Source organism: Rosa chinensis, chromosome 7 (genome assembly GCF_002994745.2).
Source record: "Rosa chinensis cultivar Old Blush chromosome 7, RchiOBHm-V2, whole genome shotgun sequence".
Classification (NCBI taxonomy): domain Eukaryota; kingdom Viridiplantae; phylum Streptophyta; class Magnoliopsida; order Rosales; family Rosaceae; genus Rosa; species Rosa chinensis.
In genome coordinates, this window is record NC_037094.1 from 19,623,140 (window position 1) to 19,646,109 (window position 22,970).

At 37.4% G+C, this 22,970-nt stretch overlaps 1 long non-coding RNA gene and 1 pseudogene across 1 annotated transcript; one reads left to right on the plus strand and one right to left on the minus strand.

Annotated features, from left to right (window-relative positions):
* Positions 1-11,431: 11,431 nt before the first annotated feature.
* On the minus strand, positions 11,432-11,975 carry LOC112176127. Its single transcript, XR_002926811.2, has 3 exons — positions 11,920-11,975; positions 11,602-11,670; positions 11,432-11,504 (listed from the first exon to the last, which is right to left on the minus strand). It is a non-coding gene; the product is annotated as an uncharacterized LOC112176127 (long non-coding RNA).
* Positions 11,976-17,202: 5,227 nt separating this feature from the next.
* LOC112180102 lies at positions 17,203-20,248 on the plus strand (annotated as a pseudogene).
* Positions 20,249-22,970: the final 2,722 nt, after the last annotated feature.

Consider the following 22,970-nt stretch of genomic DNA (forward strand, 5'->3'; position numbering starts at 1 on the left):
CCAGCATATGACCAACCTATATATAATCTCCTCCATTTTGGCTACAAGGGACGAATATGCCACAGCCAACAATTCCATAGTCAAAGCTTTGTTTTCTTTTCTTCTTTTACGTTTGCTCTTCTCTTCGTGAAAAGTATCTACACAACTGCAAAATTCAAAAATCAATGATCAATTCATGACAAAACAAACATAACAAAAATCAATCACTGTATATCACTAAAAATACAATCTTCCAATTACAAAATAAAACTCAATTCCCAATTTCTGAAACCCAGATAGTTAAGGTAAACCTTCACCTATTTGAAAGTCAATCTTTAATCACAGATTAATAAGACCGATCCAATTGTTTTAAGATTAGTATCACATGATCAGTCAATGAGATCATCCAACTCTATATAGCATCCTATCCTTTCCTAGGTTTATCCATTTGAACATTTTCACACTAAGTCAAATTTGAAAATTAATCCTTAAGCTGCCAAAAAACACAACCAAGAGATCATCATTTAGTCATCACATTGTTACATAGCCATTTGTAGATTTGAACAAAACTGCACAATATCTCTAAACATTAACAAACAATATCCAAGAACAGCCAAATAACTTCTATTTATTTCGTTAATTAGATTTCTATACGGCCATCCAATCGTATCAGATTATTTTGTTTAATGAAAGTTAATGAGATCTTTCTTTCCAAATCCGTAATTTTCTTTGAAATTTCTAATACTTTGTTTCTAGCGCTCACGTATATACAGTATATATTCAAACTGACCAACCAGCAACAAAAAAAGAACATAAAAGGAATCGAAAATTTTTAAACCAAAAAAAAAAAAAAAAAACTGAAATCTCTATCTTCGTATTTTTTCAATCAACCATCAAAAATTCAAAATCGCAAAGTGCAGGAAAAACAAAGTACTCAAAAGATCACAATCTGTATCAGTCAAAAGGCAAAGTCCAGAACATGATCCTAAACTCAAAACTATAACCAAAATTGGAGAAACCAAAACCTAAACTCAAATTCAACTTAGAAGACGTGACTTGAATGAATAACATGACTAAACTTGACAAAGATTTCCTCTTTGGAAACACATTCCTAATACAATTTTTGACACACTGTAGATTGCAGATAGTGAAAATCTTTGCTTCTTACAGTAGTAACAATTAATATGCTGCTGCTGCTGCTTATAATATCATATTACCAAATATATATATATATATATATATATATATATATATATATAATCCCACCATCACATCCCTATACGTTCTCATTATGATCGTCATATAACACCAAAGTTGATACAAAGTTCTTAAGTTACCAAAATTGATAAAACCATTCCACTTAAATACCTATATCTCTAACCCCAGCACAAACAAAACTAAATGAAGAAGAACACAACAGCAAAAAACACAAATTTCCGAACCTGCAATCCCTACTCTCCAAACCAAACTCATATCTATTACTCCTCTTCTTCCTCTACCATTTGAACACACCACTGAACCACATTTGGAAAAAAATTATATTTCTATTACAATACTTAAAGGCCTCGACAGATACTAAATCTTAGCCAACTCTTCAATTAAGCATAAACAGAACAAACTCAGAATCAAAACTCTGAAATTACATAATCAAATTCAATCACCCAAAAAAACCCCAATTCAGTAACCCTAACCGTAAAAGCTAATCAAACTCAACACAATAAAACTCAATTCTCAATTTCCGAAACCCAGAGTCAATAACATGAATCAAAAGAGAAAACAAAAACCCCAACAAAAACGAAAAAAACATAGAAATCTGGGAAACAATACCTTCGATACAAAACGCTTTCTCTCCACTGAATATCAGATAAGTGGACAAGAATAAAGTTGGAGGAAACTTCATTGGTGTTTTTAATTCTTTCACGTCACTGCTCCTAGTTACCATTCTCTCCTCCCTCTGAAAATTTGATTCCCAATTAAGGCACACAATAGTCCTCAAACTATATTCCAAATCATAGTGCGTATGAACGAATATCATATACAAGCCGGAAATATATGTGAGTAGTAAAATCATTATAACATTCCAATACAGTCTAAGTTGATCGATATTAACATCTGCAAAGGTATGATTACCATATGCTGTAGCTCCTTGCGGCATTGCTCCAGCTCATTCTTTTTCATATCAATCTGATTCTCCAATTCAATGTTCTTTAGTGGAAGCTGATGCTTTTCTCTCTGCCATAGCTAGTCAATCATGAAAAATACAAATTAATCTTAAAGTTTCATGTACACATGTGATTGCTCCAACCAACCAAATTACCAAGTAAAAGAAAACAAAGTACAGCAAACCTTTCTTTCTTCTGCCAACATTAGCTCTGGTTCATAAGTGTCCTTCTTTCCCTCTGTGCTAGTTGTCTCATTCTGAAAGAGAGGCTACATTAGCTCCTAGCATGTCAACAAAACAAGTTCTGAACACTAGAGAAATAAACAACCAAAAAGTTATTCTGCAAAGGCAGAGATGCTAATTAATCAAGACAAGTATCAGAACCAAGGAGCAAATAGTAACGACTCCGACGAATGCCTATGCACCCAATGATCAAGACAGTGTTTTCTGAAGCTCAACCTCTTTCTCAAGATACTTCTTTTCAGGTTCAGATTTCAAAAAGCCTTATTGTATCCCAGGAATGCTTGTCAAAGTAGCCATGTACATTATTGCAAAACTTCCTATTTAAACAACACATAGCATGAAAAGATAAAACATTTCCAATTTCACAACTTCATGACCCAGAAATTTTTACCCTTTCTTCAGGAACAGAATCAGAAATATCAACCTTAAAAAATAGAGACTCACCCATATTAAAAACACCAATGAAGTTTCCTCTAACTGTTTCCTACAACCGCAACGGTCGCAAAAGAGATACAAAACAGATACATAACTAAAGATACAATCTTCAAAATCTACGATATGGGATCCAAAACCAATACATCAAACAATTCAATACTTTACCAAAACAGATACAAGTCTACAAATGCAACTCAATTTCAAATTTTCAAGTCCAAAGTCAAAATAGAAAGGCAAAAAGTGACTGATGCAATTCGAACCCAGAAATCCAAAAGGACAAAACAGATCACATATCCAATTTTCATCTCATATCAGTCATATGTATAGTGTATAGCAAAAGAAACAGATCAATTCAAACCCAGAAATCGAAGCAAGAAAGATGGCAGCAACTTACCAAGCTTGAAGTTTCCAAAATCGAGTCGAAAACTGAAATTGAAGCTGCTTCACCTAGTAGAGTTCGAGCCAAACCCAGACTTGAAGATTGAAAATTGAATACCCAGAAGCAGAAATTAAGAGGAAGCCATAAATCGATTAAAGAGTAAAGACCCAGAAGCAGAAATTAAGAGAAACAGAAACCCAGACTCACCGCGCACCGTCAGTCGATCACGGCGTCACCGTCGAAGAAAGAAAAGGCGTCGTGTGGCCGTGCCGGAGAGAGACACAGAGAGAGAGAGAGAGAGGAGAGCGGGGCTGCGGGAGAGAGAGAGGCGAGCTTTAGAACCATGCTGGCACTTGGTGCTCGAAGTCGCACCAATCGAGGAGGATAAACTCCTTGGAGGCAGGTTGGACAAGTCGGGGTTCGGGCCTCGAAGCAATGATGTGGTGGAGTTGGAAGAGAAGCACCGGCAGAGGCGATGGCGCCGGTGAGGGGACGGAGGCAGTAGTTCAATGAGGGAGAGACAGTAGCCATGGAAAGAGAGCAGGAGAGGGAGGAGAGCACTAGGGTTTCAGAGAAGAGCGAGAGAGAAAGAGCTGAACGCAGAGAACGAGCTCAGGTTGGAGAATGAGCTCAGGTCGTGGACGCAAAAGAGGCAGTCAGAGACTTAGAGTGAGAGTCTATCGATTAGGGTTCGAAAGTTTTTAGATAAAGTGACTAAGTGTTGGGGGGAATTAAAATTTTAGACCCCGCGTTTCTCAAACTTTTAAACTTAGTCCCTCCTCGTTTTTGTAAATTTTTCGTACGAAACTTTTCTCATCGGTTTCTTTGGTGACTGATGTCCATAATAACAATAGAAATCGGTTTCTTCACAAACTGATGTTAACATGATTTTTAACATCAGGTGTAATCCTGACCGATTTAATAGTGGTGATGTCTAATGACATTGTTCTAGTAGTGAGAGTAGTGTACGAAGTTCTGGTAGAGATGTAGATGATTCCTTAGTACGAATGATCAATCTGATAGTTGCATATTCAACAGGTAGCCCATTTAAGATCAAACTCACTATTTCATCATCGGGAATAAGAATTCCAGCTATAAAGAGTTGGTCCCGAACAGTTTTAAAGCGTTCCATATACTTGTCAATACTATCATTACCTTTTTAGATTTTCTGCATGGAGGTCTTTAGCCCAAAAGCTTTGAACTTTGAAAGTTTAGCATATCTATCTTCAAGGGAATACCAAACTTCGTTTGAGGATTTACTCCCATCAATGAATGAAAGAGCTGAAGATGACAAAGTACCAGCTAGTAGAGCCATTAGAGCAGAGTCATGCTTCCTCCAGTCCTTATACTCTTGTGTAAGCTCAGGGGTAATTCCAGCCTCTTGTGCAACTTTGTATCGTGAAGGACAAGGGATAGACCCATCAATATGTCCTATTAGATCACACCCTACCAACATTGACTCGAGCATAAATCGCCAAGGTACGTAATTAATGTCATCTAGCTGAAAAGTGATGATATTGGAGAAGTTGGAAAGGAGATAACTGTCTAACTGATTGCTATTCATGATCCTTGTAGTACCAGATTCTTCTTCACAAGAAACCAAATGTAGAATCACCTAACTACTTCTGAACCTAACTGTACCAGACACTTTAGCTCTTCCAATACAATAGCAAAAATCACCCAAATATTACTGAACCTAGTGACACCAAACACTATCCATTCTGCAGAGTCTTCTCCTAGCAACAACAACTAATTCTTTACCAACTTTCAATTTTGGACAATAACCATTCGAAATAGTAGAAATGGCAAAGAATTGAATTCCATATAGTAGAAAGAACTCCAACCACCCATTGAAAACAATATTGCCAACGGAATAGCTTCATGACTTTCACTTACGTTCAAATGTAGTCAAAAGTTCAACTATACTGTAATTATTTGTCCAAGAAATCACTATTCAGAGAACAAGGCTTCACAACACTTGTGTAGAACATATGCTTTAAACTACCAACAAATTCAGACCACCATTTCATCACTCTTCTTGAATACAGTACTTTACCAATATACTTCTATCAAATTTCTTTGTCAACAATCAATCAAGCATAGACATCATACTTCGATCAACAACCAATTCGAGAACCCCCAAATCACAATAGTAAGAAGCTCTAAACTAAAATCCCTAAATGATTAGGATTTGTAAACATATCAAGATTTCAACTTATCACTAAGGGAAAATTTTGGTAAGTGAACCTGAACTATGGACCACTACGAATTTTAGTACATAAAATTCTAAAACATAAACTTTGGTACATCAAATTAAAAGCCCGACTCAATATACATACACGACGTCATTGACGGCGTTAGTTTGTCATATTTTGAGGGGTAAAACGGTCTCTCTGTCTCTCTCTTCCCCTTCCTCACTTTACTTTGTCATTTTGCCTCTTAAACCCAAGCCCCTCTGCTCATAACCGCAGCCGCCGTCGCCGACGCCTCTGCCCCAACCTCACCACCGGTCTCGACCACACCGACTTTGGCCTCTTCTTCCTGACCTGGTCTCGCCCCTTTCTCGTCCTCCCTCTGTCTCCTCTATCCTTCTCTCTCTCTCTCCTCTCTTCAGAACTCCATCGGCAGGCCCTCCCCTCTCTATTCGGATCGATTCCCACCAAAACAAACATGGTTCTCTTTCCCGAGACAAATCGAGACAACACAATGGGACTCTTACCAATAACTTATCCATCACCAACAATCAATTTCATTCAATATCCCATTCAACACTACTTGAACAATTTCTCAAGCTAGACACAAAACAAGAAACAATTCCTTCTAGAACTTTGAATTTACCTTCAACAAGTCAGATTTGCAGTCTAGGTTTGGACTCCCTCGAAGCAGTTTTCTGAAAACTAGAAGGAGAACTCGGTGATGAACTGGTATCTAAGCCTCACTGTGCACAACCTAGAAATCTTCAAAGTTTAACTTCCACTCAAGGTCAGGCATCGTCCAGGGAATCAGTCGAACCAGAAACTAAGCCCAGACTCGTCGGAGAAGTCGCCAACGTAGAAACAGCATCGAACCCGAGCTAACCCAGAAACCAAGTCGACAAAACTCCATCAATTTTGAAAACCAATTAGCCTAACACGTAGAGAATGGCATGAAGATGAGTTTCCATACCAGATGCAGCTTAATCGGCCGCCGGAAATTGCAGAGGTTGCCGGTGAAGCTTCGGGCTCCTCGTCGTCGGGTTTCCTTTTCCGTTCAATGCATGGACGATCCAAGGATAGTAGGCTATTGGCGACGGCGAGACGAAGAAGATGGTGGTCGTCCATCGTTTATTGGTAGTCGGATGGTGGCGCGCCGGCCGGGTTGGGTCTCGGAGGCGTCTCGAGTCACAGGCCATGGAGGGTGAGAAAAGAAGGAGGGCTTGAATTGAGGCCGGGCTGGACTCAGTGAGAGCCTGGGCACAGTGAAGATCGGCCCTCGAGTCGGCTGAAGCGGTTGTGGATGTTGAGGTGAGGGGCTGTAATCGGAGGTGGTGAAAGGCGGTGTAGAAGCCATTTCGAGAGAGAGAGAAAGAGAGAGAGAGAGAGAGAGAGAGTCAGAGAGGAAACCATTGACAAATGAAAAATCTATTCTGCCCTTCATTATATGTGTAATGGCACGACGTCTGACGGAGTCATTGACGTCGTGTACGTATATTGGGTCGGGCTTCATATTTGATGTACCAAAGTTTATGTTTTGGAAATTTATGTACTGAAATTCGTAGTGGGCCTTACTTCGGGTACTATTCATGATTTTTTCCCTATCACTAATGCAACTACTTTGAGCTTCAGAAATTGATTACGAACACAATTCATATAAATAAATCCAAAGCTTCGATGAAGGAAAACAACCTTGAATTTCAACAATTTGAACTTGAATCAACTTGATGAAGATTTCACTTATTTGAACCCAATGGCTTGAACACTGCAACTTGACGAAGAAGGATGCTGAAGAACTAAGCTAGAAAACGCTTCAATTCTTGAGAGAAACTAGGTCACCGATCGACCTAGCTCTTGATACCACGATAGAATTGTAAGGAAGATTGAAGAAGATGATGAAAAACCTAGAAAAGATAGAGAGCTTCCTATATTGATACAGAAAAATAGAACCTTGCACACGATATATCAGACTTGTTTTTCTACTTTATACTTCTACATTTACTTAATACTAGTAACTTTACCTTTTTACCCTTAACAGTATATATTCTCAACACGCCCCCGCACGTGTGGCGAATTTTCAAGCCATACACGTGGACAACTTTGGGTGACGTGGAGCCCGTGTGGCTAGGGCTGGGTTAGGTTCGGTACCGGAGCCACAAGCCCAAAACCACTTACCGTATCGGACTAGTTTGGTACATAAAATGGACAACCATCATGGGCCACAGAAGTCGGTATACCGAGGGACTCCGTTGGCATCGGTTGGTTGGGCTTCCAACCGAGTTTATGTTTGGGCCAGAATCTCCTATGACCAAACTATAATTTTAAAAGGCCCAAACCTGCTTTGTACCTGAAAAACATGAAAGTCAACAAGATCATCCTCTACCACACAAAGCTTCAATTTCAAGCTATAGCTTTCATTTGATACCAAAACCACTTTTAAAGCAACAACAATTTAACACTCACCACATCAACATCAAAACCTCATTCTTTCTCCCCTTTCTCCCATTTCTTCTTATCAACCAAATTGAATTAACACCAAATCAGATAGCACACAGTTCAACAACAAAAACCAAAAATGAACGCACTAGAATCAAACATAGAAACAAAAAATTCTCCAAAAACCCAATAGACCCAGATCTACGAATCACACAAACCAAACAAAAGCATTGAAATTGGAAGCAAAACAAAATAAGCAAACAGCAGCGCACCCATAAAATGGGGGTCGTACTCACCAGCAATAGGAAATCTGAGAATGAATCGAATGGATTTGATATGAAATGAAATCGAATAGTTCGATTGAAGGAGACGCTGTCCAGGTTTTAGCTCAGGCGATGCAGCGATGCGCTCGAACTCCTCGAGGAGAGGATGAGAGAGTTTGAGAGAGGGTCAGAGCCTTAGATGGTTGGGCTCGGTTCGACAAAGAGAGAGAGACTAAGGGATTCTAATCCCTTTAGGATTTGTAAAGTTTAAGTTTAATATAACGGTTGTTATTTAATATCAAATAAATTATTGAAAATCAACGGCTCTGATTGATAAATATAAATAAAATTTAAAATAAATAAATATTATATCATATATTGGTACGGTACGGTATACCGTATTTCTCTAAAAATCAGTACCAATACCATACCATTTACTCCCTCTCGGTTCAGTAATACCGTACCAATACTTCGGCTACTGAAATTGTCGGTCACCGATCGATTTGGTTCGGGACTGATGCGGTTGGTTGGTTTGTCTCGGCTGAAATTGTCAGCCCTACATGTGGCCGTGAAGCATGCACACGTGGATACCCCGTTCTGATACCATGATAAAGTAATCTGATCATGGTAAAACCAAAAACGAACAGAGAAAGAAGAAGAAGAACAGAGGAAGAAGACGAAGAAGATGAAGCAGAAAACAAAGAGATCAGTAGATATTTCTCTGCTTTGTTACAGAGGCTAAAATGCTAAACACCTTATGGTAACACTGATCCTATTTATACTGACTTAGAGCTAATTGTAATCGTGACCATCAGCATTTGACTTATGCTCTCTCAACAGTCACCACCAAGCATGTGATTTCTAATATATTTTTCTTCCAGGCTTCTAGCAGGTATTTAAATATCAATATGAACGTAACCAACCCGTCATCCAAATCATACAATACAATATTCAAATAGAAAATAAGTCCAATTAGACATTTTTTTTGTTTAAATATTCATCGCATTGTTATTAGACAACTAAAACTCTGTTGGATGAGATTGGTATGATTCGATTACCACGTGAATGATTATTTGTAAAATAATTGATGCTTAATGATGACCTAAAATATGGATAGCTAACTTACAAGCGGGGAGTAACAGCATCTTTCATTCATTAAACTGAGCATATATATGTTCGCTCTTGATGAAGCTCACTCTCCATTTATATATGGCGTTCTATTAGATCCATTATTAGTATCCACCAACACACAGAATTACAGAGATGGCAACACGATGTCCTATTCTATCTTATAAAGTTAATGTTCTAAAGATTGTTGGACCGTGGCAGGTGTCTTACCATATTCTTATTTTAATTTAATTTTATTATATAAGTGATACAACAAGTGTCTAATTAAAATAAAAAATATACTGCCGGTGAGTTGTGACATGTTGGTAAATTATAATTTCAACATTATAAAAGTCATGGTTTAATTTTCACTAACATATGTAAAGGTGGGGTGGGCTAAAAGTTTTTTTTAATAAAAAAATATATATACTTAGTAGTATAATCAAATGTTAAATATGGGAAAAAAGTTAAACATATAATGTACTTGTAAATAAATAAAAAGATGTTTCTTAAGTATTTGACCGCAAAATATATGTATTATGAGTTTATATATATATATATATATATATATATATATATATATATATATATATCCGCCTCTATAAGCCGTTGACCATAGCCTCTAGCTTAGGCAGCCGCCAAGGTAAATTTTTAGAACATTGTATAATTCCTTTTTTTATAAAGATGATCAAAGGATTTCACTTCTACTCCCATGGTGACTCGAACTAAGGACTTTGTATAATTTATTAGCTCTATACCTATTTTCCGGGATATTTAACATTGTCCAATATAGTTAATAACAAATTATATAGTTAATCTACACTCCTATCTAACCCAAAGCACAAGCTAGTATTCCATAAACACTACACCAATTTTTCAATCAGACGACAGTTTTTCACTGTCGTCTGATTATAGACTTTGATGTTGTCTATCTCAATGCCGTCTGATACATGGATCAGACAATACCAAAAAACTGTCGTCTGATAAAGTTTACTACAACAGCGACTACTATGCTGTCTGTTGTCTGAACACCAAGAAAAACAACAGCGGCTTATATACTTACTGTTGTCTGAATGTTGTGCCACACAACAGGGGCTTATATGCTTGCTGTTGTCTGAAGGCTATGCCAGACAACAGGGGCTTATATGCTTTCTGTTGTCTGAAGGCTATGCCAGACAACAGGGGCTTATATGCTTGCTGTTGTCTGAAGGCTTAATCAGACAATATGTACTTGCAAATCCCATTGTCCATCCATTACTGATACTATAGATTTCTCCAAAAAACTGTTGTTTGTTGTTTTGCTGGACAATGACTTTCTCATTCTTTTAGTCCTTATCGTATTATAGTTAGATGGCTCATACAACAGTTTTTGTTAGGCATTTTGTGATGATCAATTATTAGACAATAGTTTTTAGCTGGATTGAACGGTATGATAGACATTCAAAATGACATCACATCCAAAACACATTCATTTATGTTAAAATCCAATACATTCATCCATATATCCTACAAAGTCATTACATCAACTGAACTAGTTTTCTAACAAAATTTAGTAAAATGTTGAAACCAACCAAGTCTTGAAGAACACACTTTATGATGACAATGAAGATGCTAGCAGAAGTTGCATCAACAACAACCTTTACTTTCGCTGTTGAGTGAGCTTAGTAGAGAATCCACTGGCACAAAGTCTTGTAACTGCTAATATGATATACTACCAGGTTCACACTACATTACTACATTCAGAAAATAGATTTCTATTACACCAGATGCAAAACTAATTAAGCACATTCCGAACCAATTGGGACTTGAAGAGTTTATATTCCGAGTTTATGTTGTTCTTTCAAAGCTACCACCAACCTGCATATGCAGCCATTCGGCTTGCGAGCCCTGCACATACTCCCTTGGTGTGTGTGGTCCAAATAACAACGCAGCTACATCAAATTGCTGTGCACCAGGAAAAACACCTTTAAGGTAAGAAAATTTTACAGCATATAGAACGTAAAAATATTCACAGTAACAAGATTACTCAACATGTCACGTCCACCAAATAAGACTAGAAGGTTCGAGCATATAGAGATGGGTAAATGCCAAGGTGTTAATAGAAAGGAAAGCATTTTTGAGAATTATAGTGCGAACCAACATGGTCATGATCTAGATTTCCAGACAGAAAATGGTTTCAAACTTCACAAGTCAGTGGCCTCTATGTAAGTATTAAGGTGCAGTAAACTTACATCTTCTGAAGGAAACACTTCAATGGCGGGATTCATGTTCACCCTTGAATTGACTGCTTCAAGGTTCAACGAAAGGAACTAAAGAATCCAAATTAACAGAGAGATTCAGGTTTAACAGTTTAAAGCAAAACCATGTACCAGTTAGCAATAGACAGAGCCTGATGGGGATAGATACCTCGACTTGGCGCTGCAGTGACTGGATGTAATTAATAATCTCATCAACAACAAGTGCTTTCCCAATAACCTTCTCAGAAAAAAAAAGTACACTAGGATATGTAAGGAAACATACTAAGTGAAACAAAATTAAACTCAGAATACAGAGCCCTAGATAATTTACTGAGATGTTTTTAGAGTTGTCTAGTAATCAGAAGTAGTACCAAAGATACCAAATTCATCTTCAATTCCCTATACTTCATTCTGTAGGAAATACTACCTACATGTGCTAAGTAATTTGACTGACCTAAAACCAAGTAGAGGTAACGTACATAAATACCTTATTACATCCAGGAACCAAATCCTGAAGAATTTTCATCCTCTGGCTGATCTTTTCTGATAATAAAAAGTCAAAGCATGCCATCATCTTCAATAAAACATAGTGCCCAAGAGAAAAATTCAGTCAAACACACCATCACTTCAGTCAAACATAATAACCAAAAGAAACAAACCATGCATTCCCATTTAAGGCGTATAATGTGATCTCATGTTGAACTTCATTAAAGTTCTTTCAAACTGATCTCATTTCATTGGAAACTAAATTTCAAATATAGTGGTCCAAGTTCTAGCTAACAGATAGTTTATGCAGCTTCTTGATTTACTGTATATCAATTCCATAATATGAAGTGATCGACAATTGCAAACCTGAGATAGTTGGGCTTATACTCCCAACTATCTCAGGTTTGCATAAGCAATTCCAGAAAGACTAAAAGCCAATTAAAATGCATATCCACACATACTGATATAGATTTTTTTTTTTTTTTTTTTTTATCAATTCAAAGTTCTTGTTCTGCACAAATCAAATAGTTTAGTTTGGACTTGGCTAGAGAATAAAGTAAAAAAACTATTAATGTGAGGTCTAGTCCTCAACTACGACCACGAAACCGACATGTATAACCTTCATCAACACCAGAAAGCAAATCAAAAGTATAAATCAAACATACCTCTCAGTAAAACTCGTGGTCTTTAACTCTATGGTGTGGAAAACTGGAATATAAATTTGAGGTGGGTAATCTGTCCGGATTAAGTAAATGCAATTACACAAAAGTAACAGTATGGCTTAAAGCATTTGCAAAAGACATACAAGATTTTAGCTTGACAAAAACAGTATTCATTGTAGGAACTATACTAGTATAGTACCACCAAAAACAGTATTCCATTTTCAGTATTCCATTGTTACTGAAATGCATGCCATCTGCTAAGAATTACTATTTGAGGTTTGCAGCTGGCAAGTACGAATTGTCTTCAAACTGTCAAAGAACATGCACTTATTAGGATCCATGAAACAGATTGAGAATCTGTGATCACCGAATAAAGAATTTGAGTTAAGAGCCTTTATGTACAACAACATAATATGAAGCCAGAGCACAAATAAGTGAACTCACAAGCTTTGAGGAGTTCCGCAATACAGTTGCAAGCTAGGAATGACTACTTACGAGGGCCTTAATCTTCTTGAAAGATGCAACAACAGATATTGGCACTATATCAGAATGAATAATAAACAGTTAATAGTGATGAAAACTCAACCCACTGAATTCCAATGCAAAATCAATATACATCCTTGCATATAAAACTGGTTTGCAGCACCACAAACAAATTAGGTATTTCTGCAGGGGCAAATCTTGCCCTTTAACTTGAAAGGTAAGCATCATATTAAGTATATTACAGAGCCCACAAACACTGAATCTAACTCTCTCACACACATTTAAAACCATAACAGTTCTCAAAGGAAAGAAACAATACAAACAGATTAGTAATTACCAAATCCTTCAGGGTCTTTGTTTATGAACCTCATAAGATGATCAGTAGTAGCTAAGTTCAGATCACTGAAATAATACTCCACCTGCAAATGTTAGGAGAACAAAAAGAATATCAGGTAAGGTAAAGAGTAGGGAAAGTTGAGATTACAACTATTATATTAGATACTAGTATAGTACCACCAAAAACAGTATTCCATTTTTAGATTTTCTCAAACACATTATAGGAGTCAAACCCTGCATACATTCTGGAACACATGTTATCGAATTCCATATGGACCAACTTCATCCCCATTTCAATTCATCCAATGTCAAATTAAGTTTGTAGCCAACTTACTTTTAGACACATATATGAACACTATAACATAGCATATAATCTGCTATAATAGAAAAATCAAGTAGGGTATACCTTTAGAAGTAGGGAGCTCCTTGCCTTCTTTAGTAAAAAACTCCATCAACGACACCAATGGTTTCCCCTTGAACTCCTGAACTGTCACCTTCCTCTTATGCGAAAGCTGCCCCATCCATACACACACAGTACAAGAATGCTTACTGATTAATGCAAAACAGGGATTCGTGCATTAGTTCATTATTGAAGCAAAATTATTGATTTAATTACAATCATATGACCTATTACTGCAGACACTAGGGGATTATTCCAGCTCAATGAATGTACCACTTGAACAAGCACCATACCACTTGAATGTACCACCAAATAAGATTGAGTTAAAAAAAAAAACATGATGCTTAACCTTTCGAACTTGAAAGAATTTTTTTTTCTTAGAGAGGTAGAGTGATTATGCTCTATGCCCCAAACTTCAAAGTGTCTTTGGGTAAATTTCCAAACTCGAAAACAACCAGTTGGAATTACAGAAGCCTTAATGGCACTCAACAACAAAAACTTAAACGAAAAACGAATTTCAATTCAAACCAAGACCCCATAACATGCAATGAAAGAGATCCCAGTCCCCAGATATTACCACATACAAAGTTCAAAACTAAGCAAATCCTGTCACGAAAAAAAAAATCACCAAAAATTACAGAAATTACTACAAACAATATATATTTGCCTCAGTTAACAATAATTCCAATACATAGTCCAGTACAGATCATAAAAAAAGGCAACTTCAACCAGAAAATATGGATTTCCTTGCGACCAATTTTACTTCACAAACATATAAACAGAGCAAAGAGGATTAATTTATCTAGTTGATAAAACCATTCCACTCAAATACCTATATCTCTAACCCCAGCACAAACAAAACTAAAAGAAGAAGAACACAACACCAAAAAACACAAATTTCCGAACCTGCAATCCCTACTCTCCAAACCAAACTCATATCTATTACTCCTCTTCTTCCTCTACCATTTGAACACACCACTGAACCACATTTGGAAAAAAAAAATTATATTGCTATTACAATACTTAAAGGCCTCGACAGATAGCCAACTCTTCAATTAAGCATAAACAGAACAAACTCAGAATCAAAACTCTGAAATTACAGAATCAAATTCAATCACCCAAAAAAAACCCCAATTCAGTGACCCTAACCGTAAAAGCTAATCAAACTCAACACAATAAAACTCAATTCCCAATTTCCGAAACCCAGAGTCAATAACATGAATCAAAAGAGAAAACAAAAACCCCAACAAAAACGAAAAAAACATAGAAATCTGGGAAACAATACCTTCATCAATAGGTCCGTAATAAATATGCAAAATCTGAAAGAAAAAAAAAAAGGGGGTGGGGTGGGGGTAAGATAGCTCTTCTGCTTCAGATGGACTCAACTTCATCAATAGGCTAAAAAGGCTAATTACACCTACTGTTATAAAACAGATATGTAAATGTTAATGATACAGCAGCCAAAATTTCATTCTTTCTTTAATATATCAAATGGGTTTATCAAAAGCTAAGCATATAACTAAAAAATATGCAAAATTTGAATGACAGCAACCAAAGTTTCAATCTTTCTTCTAAAGTTTATCAAAAGCTTCAGACTTTAATAACACAAATGGATATTCAGCAATACCCAGAGAGTAAAATCAAACAAAGTTGAGTACCTAAAGTTCAGAGGGAGCAGGGTGAATGAGTCGGAGCAGATCGAGCTTGGGCAACCCAAAAAAAAAACACATCTAACACTTCGCACTTCAAGCCTATTTGCCTGAAATCTCTTAACAACCTACTGGGACATGATAGCGAACAAGATTTCAGGATTCACACTAATGTTTCTTCTCTTTTCTCATGGTTTCCCCATCATCTATACAATCCCTGACGAACTCCGGCGGGTTCCAGACCATGAAGCTGTTGTTGATGGAGGTTAAGTTTGAGAGGATCTGCCTTCAAACTGCTTAGTAGAGACGAGTTCGTGGTCTGAGAGCGGGCTGAGGGTGGGGCTGATCGAGAGAGACGGGTTCGTGGTCTGAGAGCGGGCTGAGGACGGGGCTGAGAGAGAAGGGTTCGTAGTCTGAGAGTGGGCTGAGGGAGGGGCTGAGGGCTGGGCTGAGAGCGGGACTGAGGGATGACAGTGAGAGAGAGTGATTTTCAGCTGGAGGCGGATTGGGTGTTTTGCTCGATGGAATGGAGAGGGAACGAGTTGAAAGAGTGGGATGACAGTGAGAGAGAGTGATTTTCAGCTGGAGGCGGACTGGGTCTTTTGCTCGATGGAATGGAGAGGGAACGAGTTGAAAGAGTATAAGTGTTAAAAGTATAAGTCAAACCCTAACTAAAGTAAGCTATTCATTGTATCCAAAAAAAAAAAAATCTAAAACTCAGACGACATCAAATAAAGTGCATTGTCTGAAACTCATGTAACAACAGACAAATTAAAAACCATTGTCTGAACCACTTAAATCAAACAACATCTTTCAGTAGTCATTGACTTACAAGATATCAGACAACAGACACCTAATAACAGTTGTGTGACTGAAAATAATCAGACAACAGCAAAAATCAACCATTGTATAAATGAACCTTGGACAACATCACATAATAACTGTTGTCTGAATTAATTCATTCAGACAACATCAAAAAAATAAACCATTGTCTGAAATGCTATTGCACAAGAGCCAAGAAAAAACTGTTGTCTAATTCGAAAGCTCAGACGACACAATATTTCTTGCTGTCGTCTGATTAAATCAGACGACAGTTAAAATGTTTGCTGTCGTCTGATATGTGTTGTCTGATTCCGAAATTGGTGTAGTGAAAGTAATAAAGCTTATTTTAATTTTTGAATATTGGTTAGTTGAAGTGTTTTGAGACTCAAGTTTGGTTGCTTTTTGTTTGATCGAGGTGATAGTCTGTAGCATTGAGCCCGGTCTATCCAAGCCCTGCCTAAACTAACTAGGCAAATTGAGCATCGCCCTCCTAGCTAGGCAGCCTCAAAGGGAAATACCGGAAATTTTAGAACAATGTATGTAGTTTTAAGTGTATTTAGCTCTATACATATTTTCTGGGATAGTTAACATTCTCCAATATGATTAATCTACACTATTAGGCTATGATACTATGTTAGAATTTAGCTCATCGGTCTATACTCACACAATAAAATACAATCACTGCAGTGATAGCTGTGGTAATAGCAAATGAAGAGATGCAAAGAGAATAAAGGAGTCGTGCTCACACTCTAGCAACGACATATTTTCCTAAATCCCTTGACAACTAATTTGTGAAACGTAGGACATCTCCTTAAGCCAACAATAAAAATAGTCAGAGCCATACATATAGCATATAATCTGACCATATAAAATCTACTATAGTAGAACATTGCAACTACAATGAAACAGTCAGTTTTTGGAGGCGACTACAATCAAAGTTAAGAGTGTAATTTTATCCGTATATATAAACCCAGTGCGCATTGCCACGAAAAGTATCTGATTTTTCCCCATCCTCAATTCAAATCACAAGCACCATTCTCTCGCCATGGAATCAAAATCCTCTCACGCTTCCTTGTTCTCATTAGAAACCAGTACCGGAAACATATTGCCCAAAATAAAAGAAACCAATACCGGAAACAACGAAACTTGGCGAGTGTTCTTCACTCTCTGCCCTATTTTCGCTTTCCTCTGGTTCGCATGGCTGTACATCCAGAAATCGCGGATCGGCAGCGGAAGCTCGCCCCCTCTGCCGCCGGGTCCACGTGGCCTCCCACTCGTCGGAAACCTTCTCTCCCTCGACCCAGATCTCCACTCCTACTTCACCAGCCTGGCCCACAAATACGGCCCAATCTACAAGCTCCGGCTTGGCACCAAGCTCTGCATCGTAGTCACCTCCCCTTCCGCCGCTCGCGTGGTGCTCAAAGACCTTGACGTCACCTTCGCCAACCGCGACGTTGGGGCCGCATTGTACGGCGGGTCCGACATAGTCTGCTCCTCGTACGGGCCGGAGCTGCGGATGTTGAGAAAAGTGTGCGTGCAAAATTTGTTTACCAAGACCAAGTTGGATTCGGTCCGCGAGCTCCGTGGGAAGCAGGTCCGAAAATCCGTGGGTCAATTACACAGTCGGATCGGGTCGCCGGTCAACCTGGGTGAGCAAATGTTTTCGACCATGCTCGACGTGAGCACTAATGTGCTATGGGGCGGCACGGTAGAGGAGGGGGCCGGATTTGGGACTGCGTTTCGGAAAGTGATGTCGGAGTTGTGGGAGCTTTTAGCAAGGTTAAATATTTCGGACCTTTATCCGGGTTTGGCCCGGTTCGATTTGCAAGGTGTGGCAAAGAAGATGAAGGGTTTGGAGGTGAAGTTTGATGGGATCTTTGAGGCAGTGATTGATCAACGGCTGAGGATGGAGAAACAGGGAGCGAAAGAGGAGAGTAACGATTTTTTGACTTTTCTGTTACGGGTGAAGGATGATGGAGATGCCGAGACACCTTTTACCATGACCAACCTCAAAGCCTTACTCATGGTAAGTAACCTTATAAATCTTCAGAACATGATTTTCTACTTTTGTGTTTCTTGAGTATATCTCATTTCAATTTGTTGTTTATGGTACGGTTAAAAACACTTAGTATACTACTTACTTGTTAGAACAAAGGCCACACTAAGCTCTTTACGTTCAAGAGTTCTAGGTTGACCAATATAATAATGCATGTGGTCCGTTAATTTTTCGATCTCCTAGATTTAATGAGGTTTATTTGCACATGCATGGTTTCATGAATGGATCTATCCCATGCTCCTACTATTTCGATTGATTTCAAAAGAGGCTAAATAAAATATGCTCCTGTTCTACATATGTTCAGAGGGCATTTTCCTAAATTTCAATTTTTGAAAAATACGAGGATAGGATATCAACGAAAACAAAGTAACAGACGTAAGAAATCAATAATGATAGATCAAATTTAGAGCAATGTACACTTTGTTAAGACGATTTGCAAATGTACCTCATTGACTAGCTAATGACGTAGGTGATGGATTTCTTTGTATGTAATCGTACTATAAAGGAAGTTATCAGTCGAGTTTATTGTCTATATTCAGTTCAGCTACTTTGAGTTAGAGATTGGTCAATACCAATCTGAAGCTCCCACAAGGCCTAAGCTGCGTCACATGTGGAGGTACTAGACGACAGAGCTAGCTAATGATGTATTTTGCCTAATAAATACATAAATATCCCCACTCACCGTTTAGAAATGTAGCTCATTAACTAGCCAAGTGCTGTCCTCAAATTTATGATGCTTTTGAAAATGATGTTTGAATTTTCTTCATCGTTCAGTTCAATGAAAAGCAAATCCCATATTGAAACGATATTGGCACCATGTACGTAGTACGTATAACTTCTAACAAATGAGAAATTTAATTTGCTGTTCATCTTTTTCTTGTGTTTTCGATACAAATGCTGATTCCTCAATCAACATGGATCGGATATTTTCTAGATGAAGGTCACGGAAATGTCTGTTTGCTATGAAGCTCAAGCATTAACTCCCTTTTATTTATTTATTTTTTCTGTTAACCAATTGGCTGATACGTTAATGTGTTATTGTGTAATCTTACTGTGGACAGAATATGATTGTGGCTGGGACAGACACATCCTCCAACACAATTGAGTTTGCAATGGCTGAAATTATGAACAAACCTGGAGTGTTAGAAAAAGCACAGCAAGAACTGGAAGCTGTAGTTGGTAAACACAGAATCGTTGAGGAGTCTCATATTCACAAACTGCCGTACTTGACTGCAGTGATGAAAGAGACTCTGCGCTTGCACCCGGTCGTGCCTCTATTATTCCCACACTGCCCAGGTGAGACATGCACTGTGGGAGGCTATACCATTCCAAAAGGGTCTAGGATTTTTATTAATGTTTGGGCTATACATAGAGACCCTTCTAGTTGGGAAAACCCATTGGAGTTTGATCCAACTAGATTCTTGGATAGTAAATGGGATTACAGTGGGAGTGACTTCCAGTACTTTCCTTTTGGTTCTGGGAGAAGAATATGTATAGGAATACCAATAGCTGAGAGGATGGTGATGCACCTGCTAGCTACACTGCTGCGCGCATTCTTTTGATTGGAAACTGCCACAGGGAGAGAGGTTGGATCTTTCGGAGAAGTTTGGTATTGTACTGAAGAAGAAGATACCTTTGGTTGCCATCCCAACTCCAAGGTTATTGGATCCAGCACTTTACGAATCGCCGACAAGGTAGTTATCAAGCGGAGGTTCTTCAGCCCACCCAAGGGGATGCTGATCACCTGCCTTCAGTTAACAGCACGTGAATCGCGCGCTAATAGATTGGGGTCAAACTAAAAAACACAGGGGAATGATACTGTTGTATAAGAGAACTTCTATATATATCCATGTGTATTTCCACTACAAGAAAAAATGCATTTTGCAAGCAATTTATTCCTTATAAAAAATAAAAAAACTAGAAATTCATTGCATTAATCCGAATGCAAAGAATATTTCTTGCAAAGATGCCCTTGCAAAAGAGTAAATACAAAGACCTAAAAGTTCCTTGCATTTGAGTTCACAAATGATCACAAATGCAAGGAATTCAGCAACCAAGGTTAACTATATTGTCCTTGTACATTATTCCTTGCATATAGTATTAAAAAATAATACTAAAAAATAAAGGCTGAATAATATCATTCCAAACTTTCTTTTTTTATTCCTTGATTGCATGAATTAAAAACAGTTAGTTCAAGTGTACATCAAAATTTGAGGCTACACTAATATAGAACTAGATTAGCAAAATTAAGATACACAAGCACATATACAGACAATAGACCAAAAATCTGCATTTGCTAACTGGATCCCAACTATCTGCTCCTAAGATCCTCTCAAAAATCTTTCTATTTGAGCCTTCAAGTGGCTATTTCCTTGCTTCAATCTGACAGTATTGGAAGAAACCCAGTTCATTAGAGTTTGGAGCTTACGTACCTTAGAATTGCTAACTATATTAAAACAATGCAAGCCGTAAAGCATATACTCCAACTTGATGATCACATAATCTAATTAAGAAAGATTGTTAGTCACATGAAAGGAGTCAATTGCACCTAAACTAACAAATCATCAAACACTGAAATCCAATCATGTAAATCAAGTTAAGTGGCTTCTTGAAGGAATATCTATAGAGGTACTTTATAGATATATTCAAGCCAAAATATGAAATACAATTACAATGTTTCATTAATTTATGCACAGCCAGAGTACCTTGGTATACAATTTAAGGAACCAACACATCATCCTACCATATATACCATAGCAAACTCAATTAATTACAATACAACAACTAATCTCAAAACAATTAATGTAAAAGTGCATCAATAGCAACCGCAGATTTATGTAAAGTAGAGAACCAAGTTAATCTATCTATTGTCCAATAATATGTTCTATCAATTCAATTAAGGCTTATGTCATATTTGTGACCATAGTTCATTGATGGGCATGTCCAAATTATCAAGGGAACTAGTAGTCGAATCCTACCTATGTTTATACACACCTATGTACAGATTGGCTTTGGGATGCACCAAGTTGGATACCCAATGTGACATAAATCATGTTCATTTTGTAACAGCCATACGATAAACAAAAGATAACTTCACTGTGCAAATTTTCTTTTCTTTTTTACAGGGTGTTCTGGAATTAGTGCTAGATAACTGCCTTGCACTAGCAAAAGACAAATTTGGGTGCTGCTTAGTGCAAAGCAGTGTGTATTACATACATATACCTATGACTTAAGTTTGATTGCTTACCTAACTACATCAGACGATATAGTCCAACACGCACATATATAGCAGCAGCTGCGGTGGATAATTTGTTCATTATGCAAAGATTGAACCCTGAAAATGTTGGATATTAGTGGAAGTGTAAATATGAAAAACTAGTTTTGGGTAGGGAGATATGATGCATGAATGATACTCAATATCGGAGGTGTACAGCATAAGGGCATGTACAGAGCTCCTAGAGAGAGATATGTAGGAGACTCTCAAAATACCTGATAAAGGAATTCACTCTTATGTTACTTCTATAAGATAATCTTCTACACACATTACTCAACTAGACTAGCCTACTTATAGAGGTCTACACTAGACAATTCCATAAGTATGACAATTAATTAATACAACGGATATAAGTATTAGACGTTACAATAACCTTAAACCTTCCTAGCTCCCATGACCTATGAAGTCTATCACTAACTCTCACCATTATTCTCATCATAATTCTCACCATTATTTTCAACATAATTCTAAATTAATATTATTTCCAACAGAAAATGACAAGTAAGAAGAGAAAATATTCAAAGTTGATGATGAAGGTGACAAGCTTGCAGTCTGGACTAAGAGTAATCTACTTATATAAGATTCAAAATACTGTGTGTGTTTTCCTGATGTCATCTTAAGCAAAAAAAAAAAAAACAATTATACGAAGTCTCAACAAAAATAGAAAGTCTGGTAACCTGTAAAAACAGAGGAAGAGAAAATCAGATACCAGTCAACCAAATGTACTCCAAACCAACACTTCTCAACAAAGACACAATTCAAAAAAAATTAAGAACTAAATTTAGTGTAAAAAAGAAACTGAATCCTAAAAAAGGCGATACCTTTCCAAAATGAGGCAATGTAAAATGGCAAGAATGAGAGATGTTTCAGAGTCAATCTCAGATTGGGATTTGCAACCCAAAATTTCTACCACATATTTGGTATCTTTCATGAACCAAAAACTAACTCAAACCCCATAAAATGAACTCAATCTTTAATTAAAAGTTAGTAGCAAAATGCTGGCTAGTGTAATATTTAAGTTCAAATGCAAAACTAGGAAGAGAGAGACACTTTCTAATACACCATACCATAACTCATATAGGTGGCCTAGGTCACTGGAGTGAACTATCATGTCAATATAGTGATCATGATTGAACAAGAATAGAAAAGAATCGGTGTACTGCCAAAACCATAACCCTTAGATCAGCCAATGCTCTTATCAGTAATAACAAAGGCCTCAAGAATTTGGTTAAGCAATCGCATATACAAGCATTTGCTTCAAGAGGAAACAAAAGTTGCAGATAAGTGGTATAGCTAGGCTTAATAGTTGGAACTCTGCCAACAAGAAATCAAAGAAACACATATAACCCTAAAATCAAATGTCATAAACT